Here is a 19461-nt window from a genome sequence, read left to right on the forward strand (position 1 = left end):
TTGATGGAGAAAAGAGGGATTTTTACTGTAAACACCTTAGAAGGAGGCAAGACTTATCTCAAAAACTTCTGCTATTTTGAAAGTGGAGCAGGTTCCTGAGAGAATAGTAAATTGTACCATTTTGGCTTTGCGTGTAGATTTGTTGTTTTAACACCGATCGGAGAAAACATGCTTGTTTCCTCTCACCATAAGCGTGTGACATGCAGATTAAGAATTCACAGGATCATTTTACCTGAACTATCTTACGTTGTGCTTCAACACTTCATATGTGAAAGATAAATAAGTTATAAATTGTTAATAAGCATAAAGTGAAAGTTCATGAAGTCACCACTGATGAAGATAGAGGAAGCAACTTTGTTCCTTCCCTATACAGTCTCCCTGCTGCCCCCTAAAGGAAAATACTTTTCCTGAATTATGTGTTTATCACTTTTATAGCTTAAAAAAAAATCACAATTGTCGGTGTCCCTAAATAATATGTATTTTAATTGTGCCGTTTTTGAGCTGTGTAAAAACCATTATGTAGTCTTAAGACTTATGATGAGTTCATCAGTTCTGAAATCCATTCATATCCTTCTGGGTGACTGTGGCTCCTTTGTACTGCTCTGTAAATTTTCATTGTGTGAAAAAGCTACAGTATATTCATGTTCCTATCATTGAACATGTAGGTTGTTTCCAACGTTTCGTTATTTTTTTTCCTTGGTAACAAATAGTGCTTCTCTGAGCATGCTTGTACATTTCTCCTGGCATACATATACAAGAGTTTCTTTAGGTATATACCTGAGAGTAGGATTGTTCACTTTAACAAGATAATGCCAAATGTTTCCTAAAGTAATTGACAATCACTTAATTATCGCCTAAAGTGATTATCAATTGAGAATCCCACATTCTGGGTATCTGAGTACCTGTTGATAAACATTTTTATCAACATTCTTATTAAAGCTCTTAATTTTTACTAATCAAGTGGGTGTAAAATGGTATTTTATGTGGTTTTAGCTTATAAATGTCAAGACTGAGGATTCAACTTTCGTGTTTCTTTTGATTGAAACGCCTCTTTATGACTGTGGTCCATTGTTTGATTGATTTCTTTGTCTTGCTCTTACGAGTTTAACAGTTCTTTACATATTAGATACTGATCCTTTCTCTGTTATATATGTCATCAATAGCTTTCTGTAGCTTAGTGGTTTGTATATTCAGTTTCTTTAAAGTGTCAATAAGCAGAAGTTTTTGATGCTAATATAATAAAATTTATCAGTCTTTTCATTTGTGGTTAATACTTTCAATATTTTATCTAAATTGAGCTCTCCTTCCCTACCTTGGGATTATAAAGAACCACTTTTGTGTTTTCTTCTAAAGTTTGAATTTTTGCCTTTCAAATTAAAGTCTTTAATTCCATGAGAGTTGATTTATGTGTGATATAGGATGGAGATTTTACTTTCTTCATGAGCAGTCAATTACCCTAGCCCCACTTATGCAGCAGTCTCTCCCCAGTGATCTGCAGTGCAGTCCCTCAGGATTTGCTTCCTCTTCATAAAGGTCTGTATGTATTCCTGGGCTGTGCATTCTGCTTTTCAGCTGCACTGTCATTTGCCAGTTTGTCTTTGTTTAATTTCATTCTGTCTTAATTACTGTTGTTTCATTTTATATCTTGATGTCTGAGCAGGTTGTCTTGCTTTGAGTCCTTGAGCATTTTAACTGTTTTGATTTTTGCTTTTTTATGTAAAGTTTAGCATGAACATATTAAGTTTTATAAAAGAATACTTTGGGGATTGGGGTTGGAAATGCATTGACTATTAATGTGGATTTTAGAGAGGATTGACATTTCTTATAGTATTGTCTTCTTATTTAGGAACATGATGTCTTTACATTTGTTTATGGCTTTCTTAAAGTTTTATGATTGTTTTCCATGCAGAAATTAAAAAGCTTTTGTTAGGTTTATTCCTAGTTACTGATTGCTTTATGCTATTATGAATTGTGTCTGTGGGGAAAATTCTCTTTTGTTCTTTTTACTGGAAAATAGAAATGCAGTTGCGATTTTCATGTTGATAAAAATATTGTTACCTTGCCAAACTCATGAATTGTTTTTTCCTTAAAATTTTTTTAACCTTTAATCTCTTTCTCTTAACTTATCAAGTTGGCTAGGACCTGCATACAGTGTTGAGTAGAAGTATTGATCGTGGACATGTTTGTCTCATTTTGATTCTAAAGGGAATATTTTAACAGTTCTTCATTAAGGACTATTTATTATAGGCTTTGGTAAGGGTAGATATCTTTTATTCTTTCTATTATTATTTTGCTAAGGCTTTTTTTTTTTAATCACAAATATTGCTTCATGAAAAGCTGTTTCTGAATCTTTGACCTGATCATGCGTCAGTCCTTTTTGCTTACATCTTTTAATGTGGTGAAAAGCAGTTCTAGGTTTTCTGACCCAACTTTGCTTTTCTGAGATGAGCCAATTTTTTTTTTTAACATTTTAGTTCAGACTAGGGCTAGGAATGGAAAGAGGGGTGGTAGTGAGAGGGGTGGAGGTGATGAAGCAAGGAAGAAGCTGGAAAGGATGGTCATTTCAGTACTAATACAGTGACTGATTATTTTGGAGCCTGTATATTCTTAGGAGGATGTGTACTTAAATGAGTAGATATTTATTTGATCTTTTCCAAAATTGGCCATGGGGAAAATGGTATTTTCTTTATATATAGAATTGTAATTTTTTATTTTGCCTGTATTATCACTCTTATTTATAATTCCTTTAAAATTTAATCATATGTGTAAATTTTATAATGGATTTTGGATATATGAAGTAGATAAAATAAACCACACTAAAAATTCATATCTTTTCTTTGAAACAAACATTTATTTTAAAGAATTTGAGTTTTTGCAACTGCAAAATAGGTTATGTATTTGTTTTGCAGAATGTACTTAAGCCTGTAGAATCTTTAGGTTGGCATGATCACAGTGCCTGTTGCCCACAAATCCATCTTACAGTATGTTTATTGCTGTGTGTTCCAAAGCATACCTGAGTTTAGGTCTTAGAGAAATCCCATTGTAGGAAGTCCAGTCATCAGGACTTGGTGATGACAGCAGCCAGATCAGTAAGAAGGTTCTGGACAACATTCCTAAAGCCTAGTGATCATCTTTATGAAGCTACTGCCTCAGGCTTTCCAGTTATGCTGCTGTGGTTTATTCTTTAAGGAATCGTTGTAATTTTACAGAGGACGTTAATGGGAAAGTAACATTGGGTTGCCCAAAAAGTTTGTTCAAGTTTTTCCAGAAGATGTTACAGGAAAACTTGAATGAACTTTTTGGCCAACCCAATATTTACTTTACAGAAAGTCACAGTTACACAGAGGAATATTATAACTGTTACTACTTGTACAGTTTCCTGAAAAATAATTTTCCCACTCATTCCCTGCCTCCCTTCCCTTCTCCCTCTCATGTGACTCTGGGCAAGCTACTTCACCCTTTAAAGCTTCAACAAGGAAAAGAGGCTAATAGTTTTAATCTGATTTGATTGTTAGTCTTCAGTGAAATAAATCATGCACAGTGTGTCTCAAAGACAGTAAGTGCTTATGAAATGGCAGCCGAGTAGATCGTTTTTGAAGACATTGTCTAACTTTATCGTATGCATTTTTACAGTGTCTGATCTAGGAGTTCAAAAGTGACAGTGATCCTCTTAAAAATAAGTAAGACCTTGATAGAAAAATGAGAAAGGACTAGTTTTACAAATACAGAGTAAAAAGAGTCAACATTATTTAGTAGTTCAATAAAAACACTGAAAGAAGGCACCGTATTGCATGTGTATGTGCAGAAACACACCGCAGTGCACACCTTATACTTTTTAAACAATGAGGTTCCTGTCCAGGATGCATGGTTCTGATGGCATTATAGATTGAGACATATCTTTGTAAAGCAATTTGGCATTAGGTTTCAAGACCTCTACATATCATAAAAAATTTTAACTTATATCAACAAAGATTTGTGTTGGATATAGCCAGGATAATTCTTCAGATTGTCCTCTGCAGAGAGGGGCCACATCTGTATGTCAGGCACAGCACAGAAACGTCACTCTTGGGATCACAGGTGGGTGTAGGGATCAGGGTCTTCTCGCCACAGTGGAGCAGCGGCAGTCTGGTGTATAAACACATAGCAGCCCCGGTGGCCCGTCTGGACCCAAGTGCTCAGGCTCCACAGCCACACTAGTGTATGCAGCAGTGTCTTTTTCTTTAAGAGGTTAAACTCTTCTCTGTCTAGTCTATGTGGGCTGAGAAGGTTGTATCTTAGTTTAGTGTGGAGTGACTTCATCACGATTTATTAAAGTTTTCTTTTTTCATTGCCCTGTGATGATTATACATTCCTCACATGGAATGTTCTCTTTGTACCTTCTACCTTTTCCTTCTTGTCCAGATTGTATTCATTTTCCACAATCTGCTTCAGCTACCAGAGCTCTATAGGTTCATAAAATCTTTCCTAATACCTGATTTCCAGGCTCTACTCCGAGCTGGAATTCCGTGATTGCCGCAGCACTCTGTGTAGCTATTTCTCATGGTACTCGTTTTCACCTTAAATATTTTAATTGCTATGCTAAGACTAGACATTTTTAGAGTGCACAGTCTTTTTCATCATAGTATCTCCTGCTGCTACTGCGGCTAAGTCGTTTCAGTCATGGCCGACTCTGTGCAACCCCATAGACGGCAGCCCATCAGGCTCCACCGTCCCTGGGATTCTCCAGGCAAAAACACTGGAGTGGGTTGCCATTTCCTTCTCCAGTGCGTGAAAGTGAAGCCACTCAGTCATGTCCGACTCTTTGCGACCCCATGGGCTGCAGCCTACCAAGCTCCTCCATCCATGGGATTTTCCCAGCAAGAGTACTGGAGTGGGGTGCCATTGCCTTCTCTGATATTATCTCCTAGGGTATCTCTTTTAGTGGTATATACATAAACAGACTTTGTGATAAATATTTGGTGTTGGGTTTTTTCTTTTTTCAACATGTATATACAGTTGGACCTATTCTAATTTCTAATCTCTTCCCCTCACTGTATATCTATCCCAGGGCCAAAATATTTTAATTACTGATGAGTAAGTAGGATGGATCCATCTCATCTGTTCTTCTGTCTCTCAAAAAATTTTTACAGACTTGCATGTTTCCTTTTTCTCAAATAGACACAGAATACCTTGTCCAGTTCTCAGATTTAAAACTTATCAGATATTTGTTGGAATTATGTAATAATGTACTTTCTGTAATATTGTCTGATCTGTGAGTATAATCAGTAGGCCCTTTATTTCAAGTGCTCTTTTCTAAGAGAGCTTTTTAAATTGCTCTGTGTATGTTCAGGGGAACTTAAAAAAATCGAATTCAGTTAGGTTTTATCATATACCCAAGTGGAGGAGAACTGCAACCTAAGTGGAAAAGGTTGGACTTTTCCATGGGATTATTTCAACACCATTTATTAATGCAATTAGATATATGTACCATCATTTGAAATACTGTAAAGCTGTAAATGTGGCTGACAATGCTCTGAAGTCATAATTCTTCTATTTTATGTTTTGTTGGAGGCAAAGAAATTTTAACACTTATTTGAAGAACCTCTAGGTTTATAGATATAAGATGCTGGATTGTCTAATTTACATATTATCTAATATTCACTACTTATGACTTGATGTTTGATTTCAAAGGGTGAAAACAATTACAGATGTTTTGTTATTTCTTGATTTATTAAGAATTAAACAGAATCAATAGAGCTTTTCCCCCATGGTGTTATGTAAGTGGCACTGGTCTTCCTTCTGTGGTTTATGCAAGTGGCCAGCCAAGCCGCTTGTTTTATTTCTGGGTGGCTGCAGTGGGTCTTAAGGAAGGAGTTTTCCTTTGGCAGGAAAAGCAAAAATGTGTTTATTCATTCCATTTGTAGTAGCATTGATCCACAAGGAGCTTGTGAGGAAAACCAGAGTGGTTAGGCTTTGAACATAAGTAGCTCCCATTCATCTCCTATCTGATCGAGGAAAATATAACAACAGATTAAGGATTAGTAGTATGGCAGCAATTAGAAACAGTACGAAGTTCTGAAGCAGAAGTTGCAAACTGATGGTTCATCAACCAAATACAGCCCTCAGACTCTTTATTTTGGCCTACTGAGTGTTTCCAAAACTTACTCAATTACTTCATAACATCTCAAAATGGTTTCATATGAGTACCTAGTAGTGGATCACCTGCATTTTTAGCCTGACCTGTTAGTAACTGTGGCACTCTATAGATGAAGCCCCAGCTAGCACTTCCAACATGATGTCAGCATCTCACTTTGCACCACCTGTTCTGGAGGCTCTTGAATACAGAAGTAATAGTAGATCTGATGCTGTTAATGCAGCTCAGCCTTCAACAGTGAGTAAATAGGAGGTAGAATAGAAAGCATGAAGATTTTAGGTAGTGAGAGTTTTAGTTGAAAAGGGATATATGAGAAAGAATAATTGCAGAGAAATCCAAGGTTTTTAACTGAGCAACTGTAAGGATAGAAGTGTCATCAAATGATGGGGGAGACTACGGGTAGGTCAGGCATGGGGAGTGAGATGAGAAGTTCAGTTTTGAACATGTTAAGTTTGAGCTATCTGTTAAAACATCCTAGTGGAGATACTGGGTGGGCAATGCTGTGAAAGTGCAGAGATGGAGAAAAGTGTCTGGACTGGATAAATAAATTTGAGCAAGTTTTAGATTTTGCTAAATTTATATTCAGAAAGTTATGAGATAGGATGAGGTCACAAAGAGAGTGGAGGAATTGCATCTGGGTCCTGGGACATGTCACGTTCAGGGATTTCAGAGGAGTTCAGCACAGGAGATGAAGAGGGAGCATCCAGTGAGGTGGGACAGAAAGGAAAGGAGGTGTGGTGTCCTGAAGGACAAGTGTCTAGACCTGTTTTCACCTCCTAAAGCAGAGCCTGAGACATGGCCTCTTCAGACAAGTGATTTCTTGGGGGAAGTGTTAACAAGAAACAAGTTGGAGAACTGGGGCAAGTGAAACAGAAAAGGAAAGTCAATTTAAGGTGTTATTGACCTGGTCACTTCTGTGAGCATTTGGGCTTTATCTTGAAGAAGTCCCCTGAGAAGTATGAAGAGTATGCCTACTGGTGGGAGGAAGAGGGTGTTTGTCTACCAGACTTCATCTCCCCAGTGGCCAGTGATTGCCCAGGCTCTTGGTATTAACACCTTCATACTTCCAGGTTCATTATGACTCAGGATGGCCTAAGAGTTCCTGTAGGCGTCTCTTATTGCAAAGCCTCTGAGCAGGAAGTGAGCCCCACCAGTGCAGGAAGCAGCTAAGGGGAGGCGCCTCAGCTGGAGTGAAAGCGAGAGGCGGGGCATGAGGGTGTCCTGTACAAACCACCACTAAGTGCTTGCAATTTAGTTCCACCTATTATGAAGCTTTCAAGATGGTGGCTGACCACAGTTTTTACATTAGACTTAGGACGGAAGGGTTAGTGGAATAATGTTCATTAGTTCAGCAACTACTAATTTTAGATTGTCCTCACCTTCAGCCAGCACCCTTCAACAGTCTGAGGCATTTTCCTAGTAGAGTGACCCAGACTTCCTTCCCCCAGGATCAGTACCTGTGGTTACTTTATCCTTTCTGGGCTGTGGTTGCTATAGCTGTCTATTTGCAGTTGTCAGTGGGCAGGGCTGCCTCAGTCCCATCCCATGGGGTCTCTGTCTGCTGCCCCTTATGTAGAAGCTGCCATAACTCCTCATGGTTAGGGGTCAGTTTACAGGACCCTCCCCTATTATTCTCCTGTTGGGTATTGCTTCAGAATTCTTCCTGCATCTCCTGACAGAAGTGCCTTCCCTTTTCCCCTAGAATCAGAACTTTTAATTCAGTGGACCCTAAGGTTGCCAATCTACTGTTCATCTTTTGGTTCCTATATATGTATAATTTTTTTTTTCCTCTGTCAAAGATAGCACCACATTTCCACTTTGGGAAGAGTGTGTCAGATCACATACCGCTTGGAAAACTGTGTGTGATTCCCTCAAGATGTTACCGGTGTTTTATACATAGAAAGTTTTGTTATATTGGTTACTCTCAGACTCTTGGGTTATACCAGATAAATAGGGAAAGGAATCTTCTCATAAAAGTTATTAGTCACATTAGTCAAATGTTTCCCCTCATTCTATGTGAATTCAGCTAGTCATATGGCTACAGTTGTTCTTAGTTACAAAGTTAAACTCGTTCTGCAAACTTTATTTCACCTAAAATTACTTAATAAGGCTTTGAAATAGTAAAACCAGTCCTCGAGAGGACTTTGTGGTTCAGTGAGTTTTGTCAGATGTGCTTCTGGCATTATTGTCATGGAATATAAGGATCTTAGTATTCGTAGTAAAACTGATTTTCTAATACATTGAAACTGAACTTAAACTGTGCTAAGAATATAAAAACATGCCTATTTTGATAATTTTACAAGAATAAAGAGGAATTCCTAGTTTTTTCTCTTGTCATCTGAATAAAGAATTTATTTTTTTTCTCGTTACCTCCTGCTTCATAAGCTGTGATGAGAACTGAGTACTTGGCACACCTGTTTGTCTTTGAATATCTTGATGGTGACAACTAGAGTATACCACTTACTAATATTTCTGAGGGCTTAAGATAACGCCTTAGTAAGTCCTCCATAAATAGTTGTTGAGTTAACTCAAGAGGGGAAAAACATGGCTTATGCATGTGATATATGATAGCATTGATGAACTTTGTGGTTAAAGTTAGTTTTAATAAAATTAAACTTTGTTTTAAATTATAATAATGTTTTAGACTGTCTTCCTTTTTCCTTTTTTTAAACAGATAAGAGGGACACGAACAGAATCACCAGCACTGGCTGAAGGTAAATATGTCTTTGGGGGAAATGATTATTCAAATACATGTGAAAAGTTATGGTTTAAATGAAAAATGATATCTGCTAAACATAATTTAAGGAAAAGGTTCTGTGCATATTATTGAACTGCTAAAAATGTCTGTAGGAAAAACCCTATATTGTTTAGTTTCTGGCTTAGAATGGGAAGTAATGTAGATTAATTGGAACTTTTTTTTACAGCTTCCTTTCAATAGGAGAGGTATGTGTTTTTCCTTGAATTCCTTTCTAAGTCATTTTAGCTATCACCAGTATAGCTGAGTAGGAAAACTCTAAGGCATAGTTCTAGTAGTTAGAAATAAAATGTATGCGTATATTTTGAAGCTAGCTAGAAGGAAAGACATTTTTACATATTTTCTTAAATAAGAATTCTACCTGTAATGGATTTTGGTCCTTTTATAAAATTGTAAATGTAGAGAATGCAACAGCAACAGTAAATAGTCACTGTTAAAGGGCCCTCAGTACCTTACTATTTACAGTCCTTGATTTTTTTAATTATAACAAGTTAAAAGGTATTTGAAAATTAATTTTTCTATAGGTATACTTTGTGTTGTCTAAGTTAAAATGATCAGTTTAAAGTCCCTTTCTGTGTTTTTTTCCAATCGTAAGCAGATATTTATATTTCAAAGCTTGCCTGTCATTTTATTAAAATGGATATGATTATGACAGTTATTGGAAAAGGCAATGGCACCCCACTCCAGTACTCTTGCCTGGAAAATCCCATGGATGGAGGAGCCTGGTGGGCTGCAGTCCATGGGGTCGCTAAGAGTCGGAAATGACTGAGCGAGTTCACTTTCACTTTTCACTTTCACACGTTGGAGAAGGAAATGGCAACCCACTCCAGTGTTCTTGCCTGGAGAATTCCAGGGACGGGGGAGCCTGGTGGGCTGCCATTTATGGGGTTGCACAGAGTCGGACATGACTGAAGTGACTTAGCAGCAGCAGCAGCATGACAGTTATGGTCATTCTTTGGAATTGTAATCACCTCACCTACACTCTCTGTTATAGGGCAGGAGTTACCCCCCTTTTATTTTGTTGTTGCTTCATGAATTCTAATAATGATCCATGATTTTATGAAGTAAAATGCATAGAATTAAAAAAGAAACCAGTTACTATTGAAATACAGTTAACAAATATTAAAAATACAGATTTTCGATCATTATATATGTTTCTCACATTAGAGAATAAGCTTTAGTGACAATTCTGTTAAGTACTGTAATTTTAAATAATGATGAATTTGCAATAATTGTAATATGAAAATACTTGTGATTTTTATCAATGGCACATTAATAGATATTTCTAATCCTACTGTGGCTTGTTGCCTGTAATCCTATAAGGAATTGCTAAATTTCACATAAAGGTTAGTCAGAAGTTTCACATCCAGGTTCACAGATCACTGAATTCTCTCTCTGAACCTCAGATAAAGAACTCCTATTACTGAAAAATCCATTAGACCTTTCTTTGTCCATCACATTTGAGTAAGTGTTGTTTTTTATGTCTGTGTAACTAATCTTAAAGAAGTAGAGTTACACATCGATTCCTTAAGCAATATCCTAACAGAAATAGCTTTGAAAAAACTTATCTTTGCTAATCAGTAATCACAGAAATAACAACATAGTCTGTAGAAAAGGGAGTAGAAGATGAGTTAAACCTTGGAGAGATCCTGCTTGCAAAGAACTCACATTCTAGTTCAAGGAATATGAAGTAAACATGTAAAAAATAATGTATCAGTTTGAGATACTTAAAGTTTAACACAAGAAATGTCATAATTGTCATAGGGAGGATGTGAATAGTAAGTGCTCTGATGCTTGTGTTATGGAAGCACAAAAAAAAGTCAAGACTTGTAAAATGTCACTGAGTGTCTTCCAGTTGCTTGCTTTGAATAGAACATTTGTGGGGTATATTTTTTTGTTTTTTTTTGGTTGTGGTCCTTTGATTCTATCATTGTAATCTGACTCTGATACCATATTGTAAAGATGTTCTTAAAAGCGGCACTGTCAAGCAGCACAGGGGTTGTTTGGTTAATTTGGTTCTAGGAGGCGGGTGAAAACTGGGACCAAGGAGAAGTTAACAAGTTCCAGCTTCATGCATGTTTTGTGTGGTGGTTGAGGGTGGGGTTCATGTCAGATTAAGTGTGTGTCATTTGATTATTGTCTGAAGTTCCTAAAAAAGTTTTTAAAAATTGACTCACGTCTAGAAAGGTGTCATTTGAAAACAGAATGACTTCCTCTTTGGATGTACTCACGCAGAGTAAAGTATTTAAGCAGAGACTCGATTACAACTTGGCATAAATAGATGTTGTAGAATACATTCTTACTAAGGTTAGATGGTCAACCTTGAGTCTTCCATTTTAGTGCACGTCTTAGTTTGGGCTGCTTTAACAAAGGGCCACCAACTAGGTTCATAAAAAACAGAAATTTATTTCTCACTGCTTTGGAAGCTTAAAATCAGTCCAAGGCCAGTGTGAACGGTCCCTTCCTGGTCTAAGATTTTCTTATTCATTGATGATTGGATATTAAGCCTTTAGTCCATGGGGTCGCTAGGAGTCAGACACGTCGGAGCGACTTCACTTTCACTTTTCACTTTCATGCATTGGAGAAGGAAATGGCAACCCACTCCAGTGTTCTTGCCTGGAGAATCCCAGGGATGGGGGAGCCTGGTGGGCTGCCGTCTATGGGGTCGCACAGAGTCGGGCACGACTGAAGTGACTTAGCAGCAGCAGCAGTCTGGTATCTTTCACTCCTCATGGTGACTGTTAACATTATGGAGAAACCACAGGGACGTCCCTGGCGGTCCAGTGGTTAGGAAGAGTGCTTCAAGTGCAGGGGGCAAAAATTTGATCCCTGGTGGGGGAATTAAGATCCCATGTGCTACATGGTGCAGTCAAAAAACAGAAAAAGAAACCACAGTCCCCTCCCCCCCCCCCCAAAAAAATGGAATTCTTGCTTCAGAGAATATTTTTTAATTCAAATTATGAGGGAAAGTGGACAATTTTTTTTTTTTTAATGAAAAAAAAATTTTTTTTTTAGCTGTGCTTTATGGCATTCAAGATCTTAGTTCCCCAACCAGGAATTGAACCTGTGCCCCCTGCAGTGGCAGCGTTGAGTCTTAACCACTGGACCACCAGAGAAGTCCCTGAAGGACAGTTTTTAAGAGCCTCTTAACCATTGCAGTCATAATGTAGTAACTAGAAATTCTTATTTGTGTATATCAAATACTGGCAGATTTCTTTGAGCTTGGAGGTCTCCTGTTTTCTCCCTCTCCTTCCTGCTCTGTAATCTTTGAGGGAAAAGAATGATGGTGGGTTCGTATTTCCTCCTTTTCACCACCTTGAGACCTCCTTACCTGGGAGTGAGGCTCGAGTTCCTTTCCCTTTCTGCTGTAGTTTGGTGGCTGGGAGAGAAATCAGAGGCTCTCATTCTTGGAGAATGAGGCAGAATGTGTATATGTAGTGGATGAGAACGTCTCTGTAGCCCTTAACCTCCCCGCCAGGATATGTTAAAAGGCGATTTTTCTGAGGATAAATGTTAGGTTTTAGGATCAAGATTTTAAGAATTTTGGCTCTCACTGCTGTAATGCATAAGAACATGAGAAATACCAATGCATATTTGTTCAGTGGTGATTAAGAGTGTTGTGGGAAAATATCTTTGCTGTCTAGACCAGCTTTAACATGCTAGCAGTAAACCTTTGCCTGTTAGCCTTGCGCTTAATTGAGTTTCTCAGCTTTTGTGGATTTAATTCAACTTATAGTTGAATTACTCCTTTGTAGGTAGCACATTCCATAAGCTTACCGCCCACTTTGTAAAGTTGCAGTTTGTTTCATCTGACCTAAAGCTGCACCTTTCACGGATGCCCTTGGTGTAGATATGTTCTACTTTGATGAGCAAGCTTTTTTCACTTGAATTTTAATGCATTCATTCATTCATTGTTTATCGAGTAGTGACTATATAATAGAATGTTTGCCAGAGGCTAGAGTTTATTTAGGAATTTAAAAGCTTAAAAAGAATCCCATGACTCTACTAGCCATTGAGCGACTAGAGTATTTCCTAAGCCTTTAAAGTTTCCCAGTCCTGTGGCTCTGTGCCTTCCCAGAGATAACCAGTATCCTAATTGTGTTTATCATTCCCTTGCATTTTAATATATGTATTTTTACCACATACAGGTATTGCTATATATAATTTTTTCATGATTTCAAAATAGTGGTAGGTTTTAAGAAAGTGAATTCAGAATACTGTTTTTGTTCAGTGGTCATAGTTTTTAAAGAGAAACCTTCATAATAAATCCTTATAAAACAGATAATTTTGAGTTTCAGAATTTTTTTTTTCATGTTTCCATCATATACTATCTTATACACTCCTAAGTCACTTACCTTAGAAATTGGTACTAGCCCTTGTCATATCCTGTGTCTGTCCCTGAATGCAGGACACTTGAGCAGGAAGCATTTCTTTGCTTTCTTTTAAATTTGCAACTCAGGCAGCTAATTTGCATAGTGGTTTAATTTTTAATGGCTGGTGTATGGAAGAGTACCCGTAATCTCTGAATCGGATTCAAAGATGCCAGGACAGTCTGATGTAATACTATTTTATCATGGTTCATTTTCAGTTAAGGAGCAATATTGGTCTCCTAATTTATTGTACTTATTGCACATAACCAGGCATCCTAGTGAGTCCTTTACTTAAAATAGCTTAACTAAGATTATTCATTTTTAAATGCTAAATTTAAGTGTATCCACTAGATGTCAGCCTTAGGAAAGGTGTATCGTACCTCATGTAGAATCACAGCCAGAAGAAATGTGAGAGGTCGGGTCTGAGTAGTAAACTGGCTCATGTAAGGTCACGTATTTTGTGATAGAGTCAGAACTAGAAATCAAAATCCCCCAATTTTCTTTCCATTCTTTATGTCACATTTCTTTAAGGCCAGTAACTTAACTCTATGTAATTGCTAGACTAATAAAATATATTGATCTTGACATGTGCTTGTGAGATTTTAGTACTACTATAATGATACTGTAGCTGGGCACCCAGAAACACCTAAGATCCTGCTTCTCGGTCTTTATATTTTTCAGAGTAAGGAGAATCAGTGTCACTTTACTGGGAGCTACACTACCTGGTGATGCTAGATTAATAGTATTGGTAAGGTTAAGAATTAAGTTATTCTCTTTGAGTTCCTCTGTATAAGTCAGATTTCAACCAGGAAGGCAGAAACCTTGCTAAGTATTTTAAAACAGGAAATTTAATATATGGTTTTATTTACACAAGTGTTGGGAGCCCAAGCAAAATGATGCTGGGGTCTGTGTTTTTATATACAACACTTCTGTCACCAATTCTGGACTGTTTTCCAACACCACCTCTGACACCAAATTTGTGGAGTTTCTCCCTCACACCCACCAATTCCCCAACTCTCCAGACACCATCTGCGTGTCCTGCACTTCATTTTGATTCTGACATTAATTGTGTGAAGTGAGCATACACCTCACAGGTTAAGGGCTCCATGTCTTGAGACTGTCCCCCACTCCAGATGCCAGGCACAAGTCCCTGGCCTCCTCTACCTCTCACCAACCCCCATGAATCAAGGCTTCCTACAACCCCCTCCTCACATTTTAGTGATCTGCTTTGATCAGTGACTCATAGAACTCAGGGGAACACTTTACTTGTTTCAGTTTATTATGAAGGATTTTATAAAGGATACAAATGAACAGCCCAGCTGAAGAGGTGCATAAGGTGAGAGGTCTGGAAGTATCCTGAGCACAGACGTTTCTGTCCCTGTGGAGTTGGGCTGTCCCACTCTTCCATTGGGTAGCTGCATTTACCAGCCTGGAAGCTTCATTACGCTAGCCTGACTAATGATAAGTCACTGGCCGTTGATCAAACTCAGTTCTTTTTTTACAATTAAAAAATGTTTAATGCCACCCATGACCCTTCCTTTACAGAGAATAGAGAATATATTCATTGCAAAGAATAAAATTCCTTAACCTAACATCCAAGGCGCTCTCTGATTCAACATCAACCCAGACTTCAGTAGAGCGGAGTGGCTAAGGGCATGTGGAGGTGGGCCGCCCCCGGCCTGAATGCCGCGAGGTCAGGAGATGGGGCTGAAAGTTGCAGCTCTCTGGTCATGCCTTGGTCTTCGTGGCAACCAGTCCCCATCTTGAAGCTAACTAGAGGCTTGCCAAGAGTCAGCTACAAAAACAAAAGAGGCTCCTGCCACCCTGGAAAGCCAAGGTATTTAGGAGCTCTGTGTAAGGAACTGGTGATAAATATATATATGTGTTATATCACATGAAGTAACTTAGATATTAATGGTACCTAAAGGAAGTAGCCATCACTTCTAAAGCAAAAGGCAAGAGGTGGATTAGGAAGAATTTAGATGCTTGAAGGAGGAAGACTGGATGCTTAGACCTCTGAAGGGGGCGGCCAGGCCTTTCCCTGCTGCCAGGAGTGCCACAGAAACTAGAACTTGGAACCACAGCTGCCTTTTGCTCACAGGAATTGCTAACAGAACTTGAAAAACAGAAAGAAGGACCTTCTTTCTCCCCACCTTCCAGTTTTTTTTTTCATGGCTCCCCCAGACAGAATATACTGAGCATTCAGCTAACAAAGTAGTCTAAGACGTGACCTTTACAGCTTCCTAGTCCCAACATCACAAAGCAGATTATAGAAAGATTGGCGTGGGGAGTGAGAAATAGGTGAATAACCATCACAGTCTACCTCTGACTCCTCAGCACTTGCTTATCTGTGTTGCATTAAGGACCACAGTAACAGCAGTTTCATGCTTCCTCTCTGAATTTTTGTTCTTGGATAGCTCATGCTCTAAGGGTTCAGGTGGGAGGGGGAAAGGTTCTATGAATCTAGAGTCACAGAGAGAATGAGGAGTCTTCTTATTTTCCAAGTTTAGTGGAATCAGACATGGGGAGAGACTTGCAGTCCTGGGAGCTCAGGTTCTGCTTAAGCACATTTACCACAAAAAAGATCAGCAAACAGCAGGGTCAGGAGCAGAAGGAAGGTCTTGGTTGTACCATGTAACGAGCAGGTATTTGTCACTGTCATTGTCATTGTGTCAGAATGATTCTGCTGAGCAGCTTCTCTTATTGGCAAGATGGCGGGGAGGACAGGGGAGAAGTAGGAACAGGAACGTAAGTGTGTGATGTACATTTGCAGTGCCATCAGGAGAGCAGACAGAGTAACGTCATGTTAATTATTGCAGATGCTTTATTGGCAGACTTGCTTGAGTTGGTTATTTCTCTCCATTATACTGTTGATCAGAGAAGGCAATGGCAACCTCCCATGGACGGAGGAGCCTGGTGGGCTGCAGTCCTTGGGGTCGCTAGGGGTCGGGCATGACTGGGCGGCTTCACTTTCAATTTTCATTTTCATGCATTGGAGAAGGAAATGGCAACCCACTCCAGTGTTCTTGCCTGGAGAGTCCGAGGAACAGGGAAGCCTGGTGGGCTGCTATCTCTGGAGTCGCACAGAGTCGGACAGGACTGAAGCGACTTAGCAGCAGCAGCATACTGTTGCTCACCTATTGGGGTGCAACTTCTCAGCTTCTTACATAAAACTAGTGTGTTTAATAGCATTAACTGCTGTGTTCCTAGTTTGAATTGCAGCTATATCAGAAGCTAAGAAGGAATTGTGATTATACCTCTCCTTTAAGCCACTGTGTACCTAACTGATCCTTTAAATTAAAGAAATACCGTTGGACTCACCTGTTGACAGTCATTAAGTTAATTCATTAGATATTTATTGAATATGAACCCTGTCTTATATCGGGTATTTCCTTTGGCTTTCCTCATAGCTCAGTTGGTAAATCATCTGCCTGCAATGCAGGAGACCCAGGTTCAATTCCTGGGTCAGGAAGATCCCCTGGAGAAGGAAATGGCAACCCGCTCCAGTATTCTTGCCTGGAGAATCCCATGGACAGAGGAGCCTGGCAGGCTACAGTCCACAGGATCACAAGAGTCGGACTTAGCGACTAAACCACTACCACGTTGAATATACATTTGGCGAATAATTAATACTCAGCTAAGCGCAAAAGTGAATATCATTATGAGGAAGATCCTCTAGAGAAGGGAGTGGTTACCCACTCCAGTGTTCTTGCCTGGAGAATTCAATGGATAGAGGAGCCTGGCGAGCTCCATGGTATTGCAAAGAGTCGGACATGACTGAGCAGCTGACACTTTCACTTTTCAAAATTCACCTAAGGCCAAAGCTGAAAATCATTGTAGAAGAAACTTCTGAGATAGATGAATAAATCTGAAAATTTATCAGAATTATATAATGTTATTAATTGTAATAGATTTAAAAGTTTGACCTGTTGAAAATTTTTTATTCTTGTACTATTGCCAGCTGCTAGCTTACTCCTGGAGTCACTTCTGCTGTTCATTTGCAATATTAAATTGGCATTTGCTTTCAAATGGTGGTGATGTTACAGTCTAGAAGCATGTCTACAAACAGAACTTTGTGCAATGTTTGAAGAAGATGGTGCCTGAAAATATTTCAGAGGCAAGCATGCCAAGTGAGATTGTTGATATCACTTGAATTATTTTCAAGTTTCTACTATTTTAGCCTGTACTTGCTGCTTTGTGTAATCTCTTGAGAAATGCTTATCCTTAAACCTTAGACCTAGAAATATTGCACTGTAGTTATGTGATGGCTTTCAAGATAGCAAAGCCCTATGAGTTTCTACCTGCCTTTCTCTTTTTCACTCACCAGATTGCAACATTTTCTGTGTAGTAGATTGATCAGAAGGCTTTTTTCAGTGTGTGTCATTTCTGTAATTACTCTCTTAGATAGAGCACGTGAATTTGGTTATTTCTTCAACAGGCTCCAGCAGGTGGAAGTTATTAGTGTTTTTTTTGTGAAGGTGTTGTTAATTATCTTCAGAGTACAATATTGATACTTTTTACAGTAAGGCAGACTTTTAAACATGTAATAACTTGTAATAACTTGAATATAGTCACAAAACAATTCCAGACTCTCTTTTATCTCTGGTAGTTTGTCTTTGGAAGGAGAATTATTACAGGGATTTATTATTTTTTGCTTGTACAAGCTACAGTTTGTTACATTACTTTGTGTAATAGTTTCTGAATACACAGCTGAAGAGTGTGAACAAAATGTAAGCTTGTGACTCGAGTCATTCCTGGCCTTCATGTATGTACCATTGTTACTGAACATGGTGTCATATTTTTCATTGCTGATTTTCCATTCAGTTAATACTGCTTCAGAGTCATGGTACAGGTTTTATGAGAATCAAAAATTTCTTGATAGACAAGTAAAGCAGAAGCATAGCTGAATTCCATACCCACCATTTTGTTGATTTTAAAGATTTTCAGAGGTCTTAATAGCTGTAAGATCGAGAAATAGAGTATTTAATATTAAGTAAAATTTTATATGCAACAGAATATAGTTCAGGAACATTGTATGATAATATGTAATCCTAGGCAAAAGAAGACCTTTTTGCCTAGATTTCCGAGCTTGGGTAAATAAAAGAAATTTGTCTTTAACACTAAAAATGGTAGTCTCTAGTGATCATTTTGACAAATTTTTTTTCACATTTATGCATTTTTAGTCACCATAAATTAAAAGAAATGGGATGATACTAAAGTATTCTTATGAAATCGATTGTTTTTAAGTTTTGTTAGAAGGAATGAACTATTTTTTCAGTATCTTTTTTCTCTTAACACTTCATATTTCTTTGTGTTCCTTATTCATTTATTGAGTTGATGATAATGGATATTGGCTTGATTTTGGAATTTGTCCTCGTAAAATTTTGAGGGGGCACAATTAACACTCTGATTTTAATTTTTTATCAGAAGATGTGAAGAATTCCCAAATAGGAGTTTCTTTGGAGGATATATCGTCTAAAGGAAATTAACATTTAAACCCATACCTTAAAGCTTATTACTGTTTAATGTTATGAGTGAAGTTCAGGTTTATAAAGATCAGAATTCTGATATTGGCCAGTCTCCTTTATTTGTATTTTGGAGCCATATTTATGGCTGTGGGAAGATATTAGGCTCTTTGTAAGTTATCTTGGCAAACTGTAATTTTCTTGATGTTCATAGTATTTGACTGAGAAGGGAGTAAGCTTTTCCTAAATTCTCAGGTCTTTTTTTTTTTTTTTTCCTCTCTTTTTTCAACTCAAGAGTTTTCAGTGTTTATTTTGGTATTTGTTTTCTCCTCTTTGGAATACTCCTATAATTTTACAGACAAATTTTAATTTCTTGCCCACCACCCACCAAAACCACTGCACTGCGTCATTGCTGCTCACAGCTCTCTGGTTGCAGAGAGCAGGGGTACTCTTTGTAGCAGCTGCGGTGGCCTCTCTTGTTGTGGAGCACAGGCTCTAGGCACGGCCTTCGGTAGTTGTGGCTCCCAGACTTAGATGCTTCTCAGCACGTGGGATCTGCCCAGATCTGGGGTTGAACCCATGTCCCTTGCCTTGGCAGGTGGATTCTCATCCACTGTACCACCGGGGAAGTTCTTTGTGCGTTTTTAATCATGCAGTTATTCAACAAATATTTATTGCTACCTGCAACATTCCAGGCTTTATTCTGGATATGGGGGATAGAGTAGTATACAAAGCAAA

At 38.3% G+C, this 19461-nt stretch overlaps 1 protein-coding gene across 3 annotated transcripts in view; it reads left to right on the forward strand.

Moving 5' to 3' along the window:
- CYRIB (CYFIP related Rac1 interactor B) overlaps positions 1-19461 on the forward strand; it is an 80604-nt gene that overhangs the window by 24510 nt on the left and 36633 nt on the right. For 2 of the 3 annotated variants that reach the window (XM_052651851.1, XM_052651852.1), the window contains exon 2: positions 8808-8847. The exons of the other annotated variant lie outside the window; for it this stretch is intronic. The gene's annotated coding sequence lies outside the window, so the exon portion shown is untranslated. The remainder of the gene's footprint in view (positions 1-8807; positions 8848-19461) is intronic. 3 annotated transcript variants of the gene reach the window in all.

This window comes from Budorcas taxicolor, chromosome 14 (genome assembly GCF_023091745.1).
Source record: "Budorcas taxicolor isolate Tak-1 chromosome 14, Takin1.1, whole genome shotgun sequence".
Classification (NCBI taxonomy): domain Eukaryota; kingdom Metazoa; phylum Chordata; class Mammalia; order Artiodactyla; family Bovidae; genus Budorcas; species Budorcas taxicolor.